The sequence below is a fragment of the Ursus americanus genome, chromosome X (genome assembly GCF_024610735.1).
Source record: "Ursus americanus isolate L20-20 chromosome X, mUrsAme1.1.p, whole genome shotgun sequence".
In the NCBI taxonomy this organism is placed as follows: Eukaryota; Metazoa; Chordata; class Mammalia; order Carnivora; family Ursidae; genus Ursus; species Ursus americanus.
Window position 1 is genome coordinate 64065585 of NC_142164.1, and position 14312 is coordinate 64079896.

The 14312-nt window shown below is 36.4% G+C and overlaps 1 long non-coding RNA gene across 11 annotated transcripts in view; it reads right to left on the bottom strand.

Annotated features, from left to right (window-relative positions):
- LOC123788117 (uncharacterized) overlaps window positions 1-14059 on the bottom strand; it is a 93843-nt gene extending 79784 nt beyond the window's left edge. Inside the window, exons 1-6 of one of the 11 annotated variants that reach the window (XR_015723328.1) lie at window positions 13476-14059; window positions 12950-13012; window positions 12329-12478; window positions 5407-11735; window positions 2659-2879; window positions 1107-1136 (exon numbers count right to left, since the gene is read on the bottom strand). This is a non-coding gene — a long non-coding RNA (uncharacterized LOC123788117). The remainder of the gene's footprint in view (window positions 1-1106; window positions 1137-2658; window positions 2880-5406; window positions 11736-12328; window positions 12479-12949; window positions 13013-13475) is intronic. The other 10 variants (XR_015723333.1, XR_006778424.2, XR_015723329.1 and 7 more) reach the window with 10 other exon arrangements.
- Between the last annotated feature and the right edge of the window lie 253 nt (window positions 14060-14312).

The window sequence follows — 14312 nt, forward strand, 5'->3', positions numbered from 1 at the left end:
CCATTTCTGTACACCAATAATAAAGCAGCAGAAAGGGAAATCAAGGAATCAATCCATTTAAAATTGCACCAAAACCATAAGATACCTATAAATAAACCTAACCAAAGAGGTAAAAGATTTGTACTTTGAAAACTAAAACACTGATGAAAGAAACTGATTTTAGATATGACTCCAACAATAACACAAAAATACAACCACCATGAAGTTATTCACATCATTGTATATAATAGTGAGAAAACTAGAAAGCTTCATTAGGGGAGCCTTGGGGGTGCACCACGTTGGGCTCCCTGCTCAGTGGGGAGTCTGCTTGTGCCTCTCCCTCTACCCCTCCCCTCTGCTCCTGCTCTCTCTCTCTCAAATAAATAAAATCTTTAAATAAAAAAGGAGAGGCCTGTTTAAATATGGTAAACACATATAGGGGAAAAAAGTAAGAAGCTATTGTATATATGCATAGGTGTACATCTATGCATTTTGTATACATATGTATATACTTATGACCACTGTTTATTGTTAAATGCAAAAAAATACAGCATGTTTAGTAAAGTCTTTCACTTGTTTAAAACTACATTCAGGTGCGCCTGGGTGGCTTAGTCAGTTAAGCATCTGCCTTCAGCTCAGGTCACGATCCCAGGGTTCTGGGATGGAGCCCCATATCAGGCTCCCTGCTCGGTGGGGAAGCTGCTTCCCCCTCTTCTCTGCCTGCCACTCCCCTTGCTTATGCTCTCTTGCTCTCTCTTTGTCAAATAAATAAAATCTTAAAAAAAAAATACATTCAACTGGTGAAGCTGTAAGGACATAGGTACTCTCACACATAGCTGGTATGAATGCAAAGTGCACAATCATTTGGAGGGATATTTGGCAATACTTAACAAGACAGCCTTTAAAAGCAATTAACAACTTACAGAAGTCTATACCATAGATACATCTTCGACAATACAAAAATATATATAAACAAAGCCATTCTTATAGCCTAGCCTTGTCTGCAATCGGAAAACAGTGAAAAGAATCTTAATGTCCATACACATAAGTTTATTTAACTACAGTGCATCCGATAACAAAATAAAATGCAGCAGAAAAAAAAAAAGAATGAGGACGATCTCTATTACCTGACACAGAATGACTTCTTCCAGGATATACTACAAATGGAAAAAAAAAATCAAATTTCAAAAGAATAGCTATAGTATACAATCTTTCACATAAGGGGGAAAGAAGGGATATACAAAAATATGCATGTATCCGTACGTTTCTGCAAAGGAAATTCAATGAGTATAAAGCAGAAACTACCAAGACTGATTATATACAGGGAGTGGTTAGGAATGTTTTTCCTATATGTAATATATGAGGAAGGGAGTGACACTTCTCTTTGTAAACCTTTTTGTATAGGCTTGACACAAGGAACCATGGTAATGTTTCACATAACCAAAAAATAAATACATATTTCAACATAACCAACATGGGGGGGAAACCCAAAATAGAATACAAAAAAATAACTGAATTGTAAAACAAATGGGTAACATAAACAAATTTAACTGGGCGGTAAGAAAAGAACTGACTTAAGTAACTTTAGAAACAGTATTTTTGACTATCAACTGTAAGAGTAAAGACATACTGTACACAAATACTGTACTCTAGTTAGGAAATTTCTCCTTAGAGGGGTATGTTTTGGTAATTTTGAAATTTTGTTTCAAACATAAAAACAATCAAAAAACTTCTAACATTCTAAAATAAAGCAAAGTACATATATATAAGGATAATGAGAACGAGGTTTTTCAGTTTCACAAAAAGGAATTACAATGAAAAAAAACGGGACGACTAGAAGAGAATGAACCCTGTGCTTTTATTTGGAATCACACATAATATGAATTCATGGTTTTACATACACACAACCACAAATACACATATATATAGAAGAATACTTATACAAAGAAGGGATGTCTATATATGTGACTATAAACACATACTTCCTAACTGCTGACTGAGAGGACCTAAAAACAATGATACCACAAAAACATGCACTTTTGAGTACACAATACTAAGTACACAATGAGTACACAAATACTGTTTTCTAAAAACCATTCTCCAATAACAGGAATCAGGATTCCTTAGAAAAATGGTTGATTCCAGATCTGGGTGGGGAAAAAACAAGATGTGTCTAATACATACTGTGGTGTGAGAAAGGAGTACAATGCCCAAAAAACGAGAGCATATCAAAAGGACACAGAAGCCAAACTGAAGAAAAGCCAAATGGCTAAAATTGAGAGCTATTACAACAAAATGATAGCATTAAGATTATAACCAAAAGAATGAAAAAAATATCAATGAATCCATACTAATAAATATTTGATTAAGTAAATAAAATGGGGAGAAGGGACAGCTATTTCTTACACACTTCCAGCTATTAAACATAGAAGGAATAATGGAAATCCTAAATAACCTTTAAATAAACACTAACATAATCGTTGTGGAAGGTAAAAGGCACGGATGGATAAAATCAGTGGGTAGAAGTACAATGAGAAACACAACATTTGCAGAATCTCAAAGTATATCCACACAAGATACATATAAAATTGAAAGGAAAAAGCAGTAACTTTACAGTAGAAAACTTTGGTACACGTTAGCCAAGAGATGAAAGTTACCATCACATGTATTAAGACATACCCAAAACATGTCCTATGATGCACAGAGAATGGCACAGCATTTCTTCTGTAGCATTATTGCCAAGGTTGCATAACATGAATTAAATCATGAAAAATGCCAACAAGGGGTGCCTGGGTGGCTTAGTCAGTTAAGCGTCCAACTCTTTATCTAAGCTCAGGTCTTGATCTCAGGGTCATGAGTTCAAGCCCCACACTGGGCTCCACGCTGGGCATGGAGCCTACCTAAAAAAACAAAAACAAACAAACAAAAAACACCAACAAGATGACAGCTCTTAAAACTGATACAGACCTTAAAACAACTATTTATAAAAATGCGAGAAAAAAATGCTGAGATAAGCAATCACAAACTTCAGTGCAACAAATATTGAAAGTAAAAATCTTGTCAATAGGCAATCAAAAAAGTGAAAATTTTGAAGTTAAAAATACAGTAACTAAAATTACAAAATAAATGGACAGATTCAACAGCACAATGGAGATGACAAAGGAACTTAAAAGAAATAAAAAGAAACTATCCAATACTAATACAGAAAATATTGAGCATAAATATACAAAGGCTCAGGGAACTATGAGACAATAACAGAAGGATAAGAGGAAAGAGTGTATGACTGAAAATATTTGAGAAAATAAATGCCTGAAAACTTCCTAAATTTTCCAATAGACATAGACCTATGGATTCAAGAAACTAAGAAAACTTCAAAAGGGATAAACACAGAGAAATCCACAGCCAGATACATCATAATAAAATTGCCAAAAAGCGAAGCTAAAGAAACCATTATATAAGCAGTAAGAGAAAAATAAAATACTACCACATAGAGGGATAATGATTCAAATAACTGATTTCCTATCAGAAAACACAAGAGCCACAAGAAAGTGGCACACATGTTTAAATGGCTGAAAGCAAGGAAATGTCAGCCTAAAATAATCTACCCAGAAAAATTACTAGCAGGAATGAAAGTAAAATAAAGACATTCTCAGATTATAGAAAACTAAGAATATACAGCCCCTGAGATCTTCTCTGTAAGAACTGCTACAAAAAAGTTCTTCACGTAGAAGGGAAATACCAGAAGGAAACCTGAATCATCAAGAATAAAGAGCAACAGAAATATTTATCTGGATAATACAAGAGATTATTTATCTCTCTTGAATTCTTTAAAATTGTTTCAAGGTTGAAAACAAAAGATATGAACATCTTCTGATAGTTTTCAATGTATGCCAATGCAATACATGACATTATAGCATAAAAGAGAGACAGTTAAAGGACCTAAAAGATGTTAATGTTTCTACATTCCAAAATTATAGGGTAAAACAGACCGTGAAAACTTAAGTACATATTGTGTAACGCCTAGAACAAATACTTAAAAGGGCTACATAAAAAGATAAAGTCAAAAATAATAAAGTAAATGGAAAACTAAAAAGTACTCAAATAACCCAAAAGATGGCAGAAGGGGGAGAAAGAGGAACAAAAAAAGGAACAAAGAGAAAACAAAGAATAAAGTAGTAAACCTAAATCCAAACATACCAAATTTACATTAAATATGAATTGCCTAACCACTTAAACTCAAACACAGATATTGTCAGAATGACCAAAAAAAAGAAAAAGAAAAAGAAAAAATCTAAACCATGATACAATATCCTGTCTGCAAGAAACAGACTTCAAATATATTGATATAGGCAGACTAAAAGTAAAGGAATGAGAAAATACACACCAAGCAAAGACCAACCAAACAACAGGACTTTCTATATTATACATTAAATGCAAAAACATATTTCAGAGCAAAGAAAATTACCAGAAACAATGACGGGAATAACATAATGAGAAAAGGGTCAATTGAACAAGAAGCCACAGCAGTGCTAAATGTATACGCACCTAACAGAGCTTCATAATACATGAAACAGAAACTGACAAAAGAAATACAAATCAGTGACACTCAATCCAACAACAGCAGGATTCACATTCTTTTTAAGTACATATGAAAGTATGTACTTAAAAGTATGTAGTATGTAGTATTACTTCAAATCATAATATAATTAAACTAGAAATTAATAACAGAAAGAAGATGGAAAACTCCCTTAATGTTTTAAAATTAAAAAATCAATTATACTTTTCATTCTCAGAAGTTTAAATTTTTTATCTTTCATACTTCAACTTAACGTTTTCAGTCTTTCCTCTACATTCACAGTAAGTTTAAAATACTTAAACCATTAATTCTGTTATTTATGTCATTTTGAAGTCAGCTTCAATTGATAGATTTCTCTCCTTATATTTTCCAGATCTATGCAGGTCTCACTTTTTTTTTTTTAATCTGCTTTATTCACTTTTCAAAGTAAAACTTGTTTCCTTCGCACTCTTTTCCAACATAATGGTAGTCAAAAATTACTGGCATTTTACTGGCATAAGATAAACAATCCAACGTAAAAATTGGGCAGAAGATCTGAATAGACATTTTTCCAAAGAAACCATCCAGATGGCCAACATGTAAATGAAAAAATGTCAACATCACTAATCATCAGGATAACGTAAATAGAAAACCACAATGAGATATCACCTCACACCTGTTAGAATGATTATCATCAAAAAGACAAGAAGTAACAACTGTTTGTGAGGATGTGGAGAAAAAGGAACCCTTGTGCACTACTGGTGGGAATATAAACTGGGGGAGCCATGATTGAAAACAATATGGAGGTTCCTCAAAAAATCAGAAATAGAACTACCATATGATCCAGCAATTGCCCTTCTGGGCATACATACAAGAGAATTTAAAACAGGATCTCCAAGAGATATATGTACTTCCATGTTCTACTTCAGCATTATTTACAATAGCCAAGATATGGAAACAACCTAAGTGTTCGCTGAAGGATGAATGGATTAAAAAGAGCAGTGTATATTATACAATGAAATATTATTCAGCCATAAAAAAGGAATAAAATTTTGTCATTTGCAACAACATGAATGGACCTCAAAGGCATTATGCTAAATGAAGTAACTCAGACAAAGACAAGTACTATATTGAACTCTCTTGTATGTGAAATCTAAAACAACAATAACAAAACCAAGCTCACAAATACAGAGGAGAGACTGGATGTTGCCAGAGGTATGGGGACTGGAGGGGGGGAGGGCAATGTGAGGCAGGGATGGGTGAAGGGGATCAAACAGTAAAAAGTAAGAAAAAGAAATTCAATACTAAAAACCTATTTGAAACTACAGCTCTACGGCCCATCTTGATGGATATAAAATAACACTGTATGAAATATCATTAAAGAGGAAAAACGAAATATAAAATGGTATTTTTAAGACAAGTTGATTATAACTACACAGAATGCATATGTGTACATTAGTAAAGATATATTATTTTGAATAAAAAAATGGTTTAATATTTGTTATTTTTGGTAAATTTCAGTTTGGAAAGAATTAGAATGGAAGAAAGAAATGCACAGATAAGGTCTAATACAAAAAAAATTATTTGCATAAGATAGCTGGTACTTTTCCTCATACATCAGTCACTAATATTTTTGTTCAGTGTGTTTTCTGCCTTTCAACTTGGTAAAATGGTAAGATGTAAAAAGAGTATTTTTTTTAAAGGTTTTATTTATTTATTTGACAGAGATAGAGACAGCCAGCGAGAGAGGGAACACAAGCAGGGGGAGTGGGAGAGGAAGAAGCAGGCTCATAGCAGAGGAGCCTGATGTGGGGCTCGATCCCATAACGCCGGGATCACGCCCTGAGCCGAAGGCAGACGCTTAACCGCTATGCCACCCAGGCGCCCCATAAAAAGAGTATTTTTATTCCATGTTTAAGAGAAATGCTATAGCATAAAATCTTTTCTCCCTTATTGCTGATGAGGGGGCGGTGGTAGCATAAGGTAGAGTTACACAGGTACAGGCATGTTTAAGGTTAAGCAAACTCTGATGAAGAGCTGGTTAGCAAATATTTTAGTCTTTGCAAGCCACATGGTCACTGTCTTAATTACTCAACACTACTGCTGTAGAATGAAAGAATCCATAGACAATGGGCATGCAGGTAAGTATAACTGTATACCAGTAAAGCTATTTATGAACACTGAAATTTGAACTTTACATGATTTTCATGAGTTAAGAAATACAATTCTGCTTGCGAATTTTTAAACTACTTAAAAATGTAAAGCTACTCATAGTTTGCTAGTGATACAAAGTCAGACAACAGGCCAGATTTGACCCACAAACCATACTTCGAAGAACGTTAGGACTCAAATCATACAGAGTATGTTCTCCAACACAATAGAATTTTTAAAAATCAAAACCAAAAGAAAAACTTGGAATTCCACAGATATCTGGAAATTAAACGATACATTTCTAACTTACCCATGAGTCAAAGAAGAAATCACAAGCAAATTTTTTTCACAAGCAAAATTAATAGAAAGTACTGTGAACCGAATTATAATAAAATCACAGTATCAAAATGTATGAGATGAGAGGACAACACCAAAAATGGTGGAATAGGGAGCTCCTAGGAACCATCCCTTCACTGAAATTATTAAGGTGGCAAAAAAAATGTAAGAATCAACCTTTTCAGAACTCTAGAACCTAATCAGAAACTTACTACAATCAGGACAGCACTTAAAGAAGAAAGACGCTGTAAATTTTTTTTTTTAAAAGATTTTATTTATTTATTCGACAGAGATAGAGACAGCCAGCGAGAGAGGGAACACAAGCAGAGGGAGTGGGAGAGGAAGAAGCAGGCTCATAGCGGAAGAGCCTGATATGGGGCTCGATCCCACAACGCCGGGATCACGCCCTGAGCCGAAGGCAGACGCTTAAGCGCTGTGCCACCCAGGCACCCCGACGCTGTAAATTTTGTCATTTAAAGAAAAGAAATCTTATCAGGCCACTGCCTGACAACAAAGATAATGGAATGGAGACTTTAGTGACCACATATGACAAGGAATATAGTCTGCAAAAAATAGTTTAGACTTTAAACAAGTGGGCTGTCACTAAACAAGTGGATGACTGTACCCCACAATAAGCAACAACACAAACCCTGGGGAGGGGGGAAATATTCTGATTTCCAGAGCCACCGTACTACAAAATTCAAAGTGCCTACTTTTCAAGAGAAATTTTCATTAAAAAATTATTAGGCATGTAAACAAACAAGTATGGCCCATTCACAGAAAGAAAAAAGTTAAAAGAAAGTGTCTCTGAGAAAGCCCAGACATTAGACTTTCTAAAAAAAAATCAACTATCATAAATATGCCAAAGAGCTAACAGAAACCATGGACAAAAACTAAAGGAAACCAGGAGAACAGCATATCAATAAACAGAAAATAACAATAAGGAGACAGAAATTACAAAAATGAACCAAATACAAATTCTGAAACTGAAAAGCAGAATAACTGAAATGAAAAATTCGCTGAATTTTAAAGGGGTTCAACATAAAATTTCAATAGGCTGAAGAAAGAAAAAATGACCATGAAGATAGGTAAATTAAGATTATCTAGTCTGAGGAATGGAAAAAGAAAAAACTGAAGAAAAATGAAAAGAGCCTAAGAGACAACATCAAGTATACCAACATATGCAAAATGAGAGGTCCAGAACAAAATAAGAGAGTCATAAAGAATATGTGAACAGTGGCCAATCTACATAACTTAAAAATTCAACGAACCGCAAGAGAATAAACTCAAAAGCCATTCACAGTGAGATGTAGTATAATCAAACTGTTGAAATCCCCAAAAAGAATCCTATGAGCAAGGAAAGTGAAGCAACCCATCAGAGATCATGGAGGCCAGAAAGCAGTGCAATGACATATTTAAAGTGCCGAAAGAAAAAAGCTGTCAATCAACAAATCTATACCTGATTTAAAAAATGTTTTTCAAAAATAAAGGAAAGAGATCAGCTTATGGCATGACAGCATGAGGAGCTCCAGTGACCTGCTTCTCCCCACTGAAACTGATGAAAACTTTTTTTAAAAGCCATTGAAAGCCTCTGGAAACTGATCTAAGGACAAATGGCAAATAAAGAAACACACATTCAAGAATAACTTCAAAAATTCACTAAGATGAGTCTGTATTTGTTTTTTCTTAAGATTTAATTTATTTGACAGAGCGAGCACAAGCAGGGGGAGCAGCAAGCAGAGGGAGAGGGATAAGCAGGCTCCCTTCAGAACAGGGAGCCCAATGCAAGGCTCGATCCCAGGACCCCGTGATCATGACCTGAGCCCAAGTCAGGCGCTCAACCATCTGAGCCACCCATGCGCCCTGATGAATCTGTATTTGGACCAAGACCACTGCCTCCCTCCCTCCCTCAGCTCAGCTCAAGCAAGGGGAATCTCCACTCCAGATTCCTGCAACAAAGAACACAGGGCTCCCTTTCCACCCCTCCCCCCATGTCCCATTCAGAGGGCTTTCTTCCCAGGAGGAACAGAGTTTCTCATTCAGCCCTGAGCTGCCTGTTAATAGGGCTGAGTCCTGGGCAAGTGTGGTTGAGAGGCAGGGGTTCCAGCCCTACCAGCCCCCCCACTGGTGGAATGTATACTTTATTGGGTGTGGTGCATGGAAAAGACCCAGGCCCTGATCATCCTTGCCCTGGGTTGTGAGGAGAGAAAAGCAAACCCAGATGACCTCTGGCTACACCCTCCGCTCCACAACATACTGTTACTCAAAGAGAAACTTGACATTGTTCCTACCCCACCTCCAGAGACCAGGCTCAGAGCTTTTGTTTGAGGGAAGGAGGAGACATTAAAACGATAGCTCTTAATTTCTTCCCAAAGGGACTGACTTCATTTGCAAGAGCATGGAGAAAGTCAAGCCTAAAGGAATCCTAAAAAAACACAATGAGGCTGTAGCAAAAGCCAATTAGCAGATTCAAAACACAGAGGCTAAAAAAACAAACAAAAAAAAATTATTTTAAAAACAAAACAAAAAAACCACACAGAGGCTAAACTGTAGGTAAGCTAGTTTGCAGGAGAGAACTGGGAACTGAAACAACTGGGAGGAGCCCTCCTAGGGTCAAAACAAATAACAAACACTGATCTCAAAAACTATTTCTTCAAAGGACCCACATTTTGGTTCGATTAACTTTCAAAGTAGCTTATGCCCCAGGGCATTATGGAAAACAATTAAACAGTTAGTTCCCAGCAAATGGATCTTGGCTGCTGGGTGTGGTAAGGGAAAGACAGCCCTAACAAAACCAGTCATCCCACGGTGATTGTGGGCATATTCAAATTGCCCCTCCCTGAGGACCACCATCTGAGGACTAACCTTGTGGGAAAGACGACTACAATGAGATACAACTTCACATCCATTAGGATGGCTAGAATTGGATGAAGTCAGATAATGACAAGCGTTGGTGAGAAAGTAGACAAGTTAGAGCCCTCATATGCTGTTGCTGTGAACGTAAAATGGCTGCAGCCACTTTGGAAGAGAGTTGGGCAGTTTCTCAAACAATTAAACATAGCTACCATTAAGACCCAGCAAAAACACTTCTAAGTATACACCTAGAGAAATGAAAACATATGTCTACAAAGAAATCTGTACATGAATGTTTTTAGCAGAATTATCCTTAAAAGCCTAAAAGTGGAAACAACCTAAATGTCCATCAATGAATGAATGCATAAACAAAATGTGGTATATCCATAATGTAGAACATTATTCAGTCACAAACAGAATGAAGTACTGATACATGCTACAATATGGATGAACCTTGAACATTATTCTGAGTGAAAAAAGCCAATCACAACAGACCACGTATTATATGATTCCATTCATACAGAATGTTCAAAACTGGGAAATCTATAGAGACAAAAAGTAGATTAGTGACTGCCTAGGGCTGGGCAAATAGGGTTCAAGGGGATATGGGGTTATGGCTAAAGTGCATGGACTTCTTGGAGTGATGAAAATATTCTAAAATGACTGTGGTGATGGCTGTACATAGATTAAAAACCACTGAACTGTACACTTCAAATGGGTAACTGTATGATGTGTGAATTATATTTCAATACATCTGTCAAAAGAACTGAAAGGAGAAATTAAGACATTTCCAGATAAAGAAAATACGAGGGAATTTGTTAACAGACCTACCCTACAAGAACTGCCAAAGGGAATTCTTCAGGCTAAAATGGAAGGATAATAGAAAGTAACTCAAAAGTATATGAACAAATAAGGAACACGGGTAAAGATAACTACATAGATAAATATAAAAGCCAGTACTATTGTGTTTTTGGTTTACAACTTCTTTTATTATTTTTTTTCATATGACTTAAAAAGAAACGGACAAACTTATCCTAAAATTCATATGGAATTGCAAGGGGCCTGGAAAGCCAAAACGATCTTGAAAAAGAACAAAACTGGAGGAGTGACACTTTGCAATTTTAAAACTTACTACAATCTACAGTAATCAAAAGTGTGGTACTAGCATAAGGACAGATACAGAGACAAATGGAATAAATTTGAAAGATCTGAAATAAACCTATACATCTGTGGCTAATTGATTTCAACAAGCGTGCCAAAGACCATTCAATAGGGAATGAACAGTCTCGTCAACATGTGGTGCTAGGACAATTGGCTTTGTGCATGTAAAAGAATGAAGCTGGACCTCACACCAAATACAAAATTAACCCCAAATGGATCAATGACATAAATACAAGAGATAAAAACCATAAAACATTTAGAAGAATACACAGAGATAAATCTTCATGACTTTGGATTTGACAAAAAATTCTTAGATTTGACACCAGAAGCACAAGAAACAAAAGGAAAAAATAGACAAACTGGACTTCAAATTTTAAAAAAAAATTGTACACCAAACCAAAGGACATTATAAATAAAGAGTGAAAAATACCTACCGAATGGGAAAAAAACTTCCAAATCATATATATAACAGTTCAGAATATATAAAGAATTCTTACAACAGCAAAAATACCCAAATTAAAAAATGGACAAAGGATGGGGCGCCTGGGTGGCACAGAGGTTAAAGCGTCTGCCTTCGGCTCAGGGCGTGATCCCGGTGTTACGGGATCGAGCCCCACATCAGGCTCCTCCGCTATGAGCCTGCTTCTTCCTCTCCCACTTCCCCTGCTTGTGTTCCCTCTCTCTCTGGCTGTCTCTATCTCTGTCGAATAAATAAATAAAATCTTTAAAAAAAAAAAATGGACAAAGGACCTGAATAGACATTTCTACAAAGAAAACATACAAATGGTTAACAAGCACATGAAAACATGCCCAAATCAGTCTTTAGGAAAACGCAAATCTAATCCATGACATACCACTTCAAACATACTAAAATGGTTGTAATTTTCTTTAAAAAAAAAAAAAAAAAAGGAAATAACAAGTGTTGGCAAGGAAGCATGGTACATTTAACCTACAGTGAAATCGCCAAACCATTTTCCACAGCAGCTGCACCATTTTATACCCCAAAAGCAACATACAAGAGTTTCAATTTCTCTACTTCCTTACCAACACTTATTTCCTGTTTTTTTCCTTTAATTAGATTCTGCCTTCAACTTAGAAGAAACTTCAAATGGCCCCTGTTCCTGTAATCCCGGTAACAGGCATTTAAAAATTCATCTTTTTTATTGACTTTTCTTTTAAAAATTTCTCTTCAAAATTTGTTTAAAAAAAATAACCCATCTTAGAAGTAGTTTACATGTCACAAAGTTTAAGAAATGCATGGGAAATATAATCACTGTTTAAAATAATGGTTACCTCTGGTGATGAAGGAAGAAAAGAGATGAATCCAGGAACGGGTACACAGAGAACTTTATCATAGTAACATATCATTTTTACAGAGGTTCACTGTATTGTTTTTGGCATCTCTCATTGTGTTATTCTTTATATGTCTGTATATCTGAAGTTCTTATTTCATAACATATGTGGAAATCCCCCCAAAAAAGACAAAGAAAAAAAAGTTAATCTTACATTCCCTCATCACCCCTCCCACCAAAGACACAGGATCCTACTAGGTATCTGCAACTTACTTTTCTCACATAACAATCTATTATAACATTCTCTAGATCAAAAGTGTGTGAAGAGGTAAATCCATTTCTACAGCTGCAAAGTACTTCATAACACAAATGTCCCACAATTTATTCAAACATTCTACAGATGGATATACAGGTTGTTCCAGTTACTCATCATAAAAAAAAGCTGCAAATTTTTTACTGTCTTCCCCAAATGTTATGCTTAATATAAATTTAATTTTCACCGAGAGATTTGAACACGGAAAATCTAGCTCTTTTCCTACTCAGTGAGAAATCAAGGTAATAATCCACAAAATAATGTAACAATTTCCCCAAAGATTACCTGTATACACACGCACACACCTACCTCTGAACAGAACAATGTGCTTCCAGAACAAATGCTAATATTAAAATGCCCAGAAGTCCTCATCTGAAACATAAAGGTCATTAATTTTTTTTTAATCTAGCCCATGAGCATGTTACAAACTGATTAGTTTATCAAAATTACGACGTTTGCACGCGAAATACAGCACGAAGAAAATAAGAGAAAATAGGTCCAACAGGTTAGGCTGTTCCTGAAAGCGCTCTGGGGACACAAATCTTTCATTCTGGGCCCGCGTGGTGTCAATAAAAACCCATTTAAACAAGGAAAAATGAGAAGAAAACGGTTCAAAATCCCTCCTACGAGCTAATATCCGCAACCGTCTAGCTTCATCAGTGGCGGTAAGGTGACTAAAGAAAGGGAAATTACTCTCGGGTGTTTTATAGAGCGGTGAGAGAGAAAAATGAAAAACAGGCCGGCTCCTCCCCCCACTCAGGCAGGCCACGCGATCCCGAAGTGTGTAGCCTTACGAACGGACATTTTTCTAGCCGATGTGAAGCTCAACACCCACCACAAAACAAAAGTTGGCGAGCTTCTGTACTTTCCTCACATTTGTTCATTGGCTGCTTTCCACACCTGGTTCGCCGGCAGTACTTTCCCTCTGTACGAACGCCGCCATCTTAGGCCTTAGAGGACCTCTAGGGGATAGGACGATGAAAGCCTGGAGTGGGCGTCACAGCCAAATAGGTCCCGCGCCCAACCGCCGTGCACTGCTGAAATGGCTCCGCCGGCAACGTGACCCAGCTTCTCTGCGGCCCCTCCCCCAGTTTTCCAGAGCGACTGCGCGTCCTCTTACAGCCTTTGTCTTCATAGAAATGACCTCGTTCCTCCTCCTCTTCTTTCTTTTCTTTTTCTTTTTCCATCCCAAATTTCTTTTACCTTTGCCTCCACTCCTTTCTTCTTTCTACATTCTAAGATATCTCTCGTTCTCCTCAGCTTTCAGTTATCTCACAGGTGTACGGCATTTTATAATAGACAAAACTGTCTTTCTGTTATTTTGCCAAAGTATTATAATACTATAAGGTAAGCTGGGGACTGATTGTCCCAATTTTATAAATGAGGCAACTAAGGCCCAGAAGAGGTGAACCAGTTTTCCAAAAGTTGCAACAGCTAATAAGTGTTAAAGTGGACGGAACCTAATTCTTTTTGCTCCAGTGAGCGCCGTGCTGCCAGAGATCAAGGTCCACTTCATCCAAGTAATTGAAAAGAAGGGAAAACTGAAGACAGAAATAGGAAGGGTTTGGGCCTAAATTCATACAGTGAGTCAGTGACAAAACGATTCAAAACAAGTTGCTTCCTTGTTTAATTCTGTAACAGTAAGCATCTTCATAAAGGGATTGGGATGCTG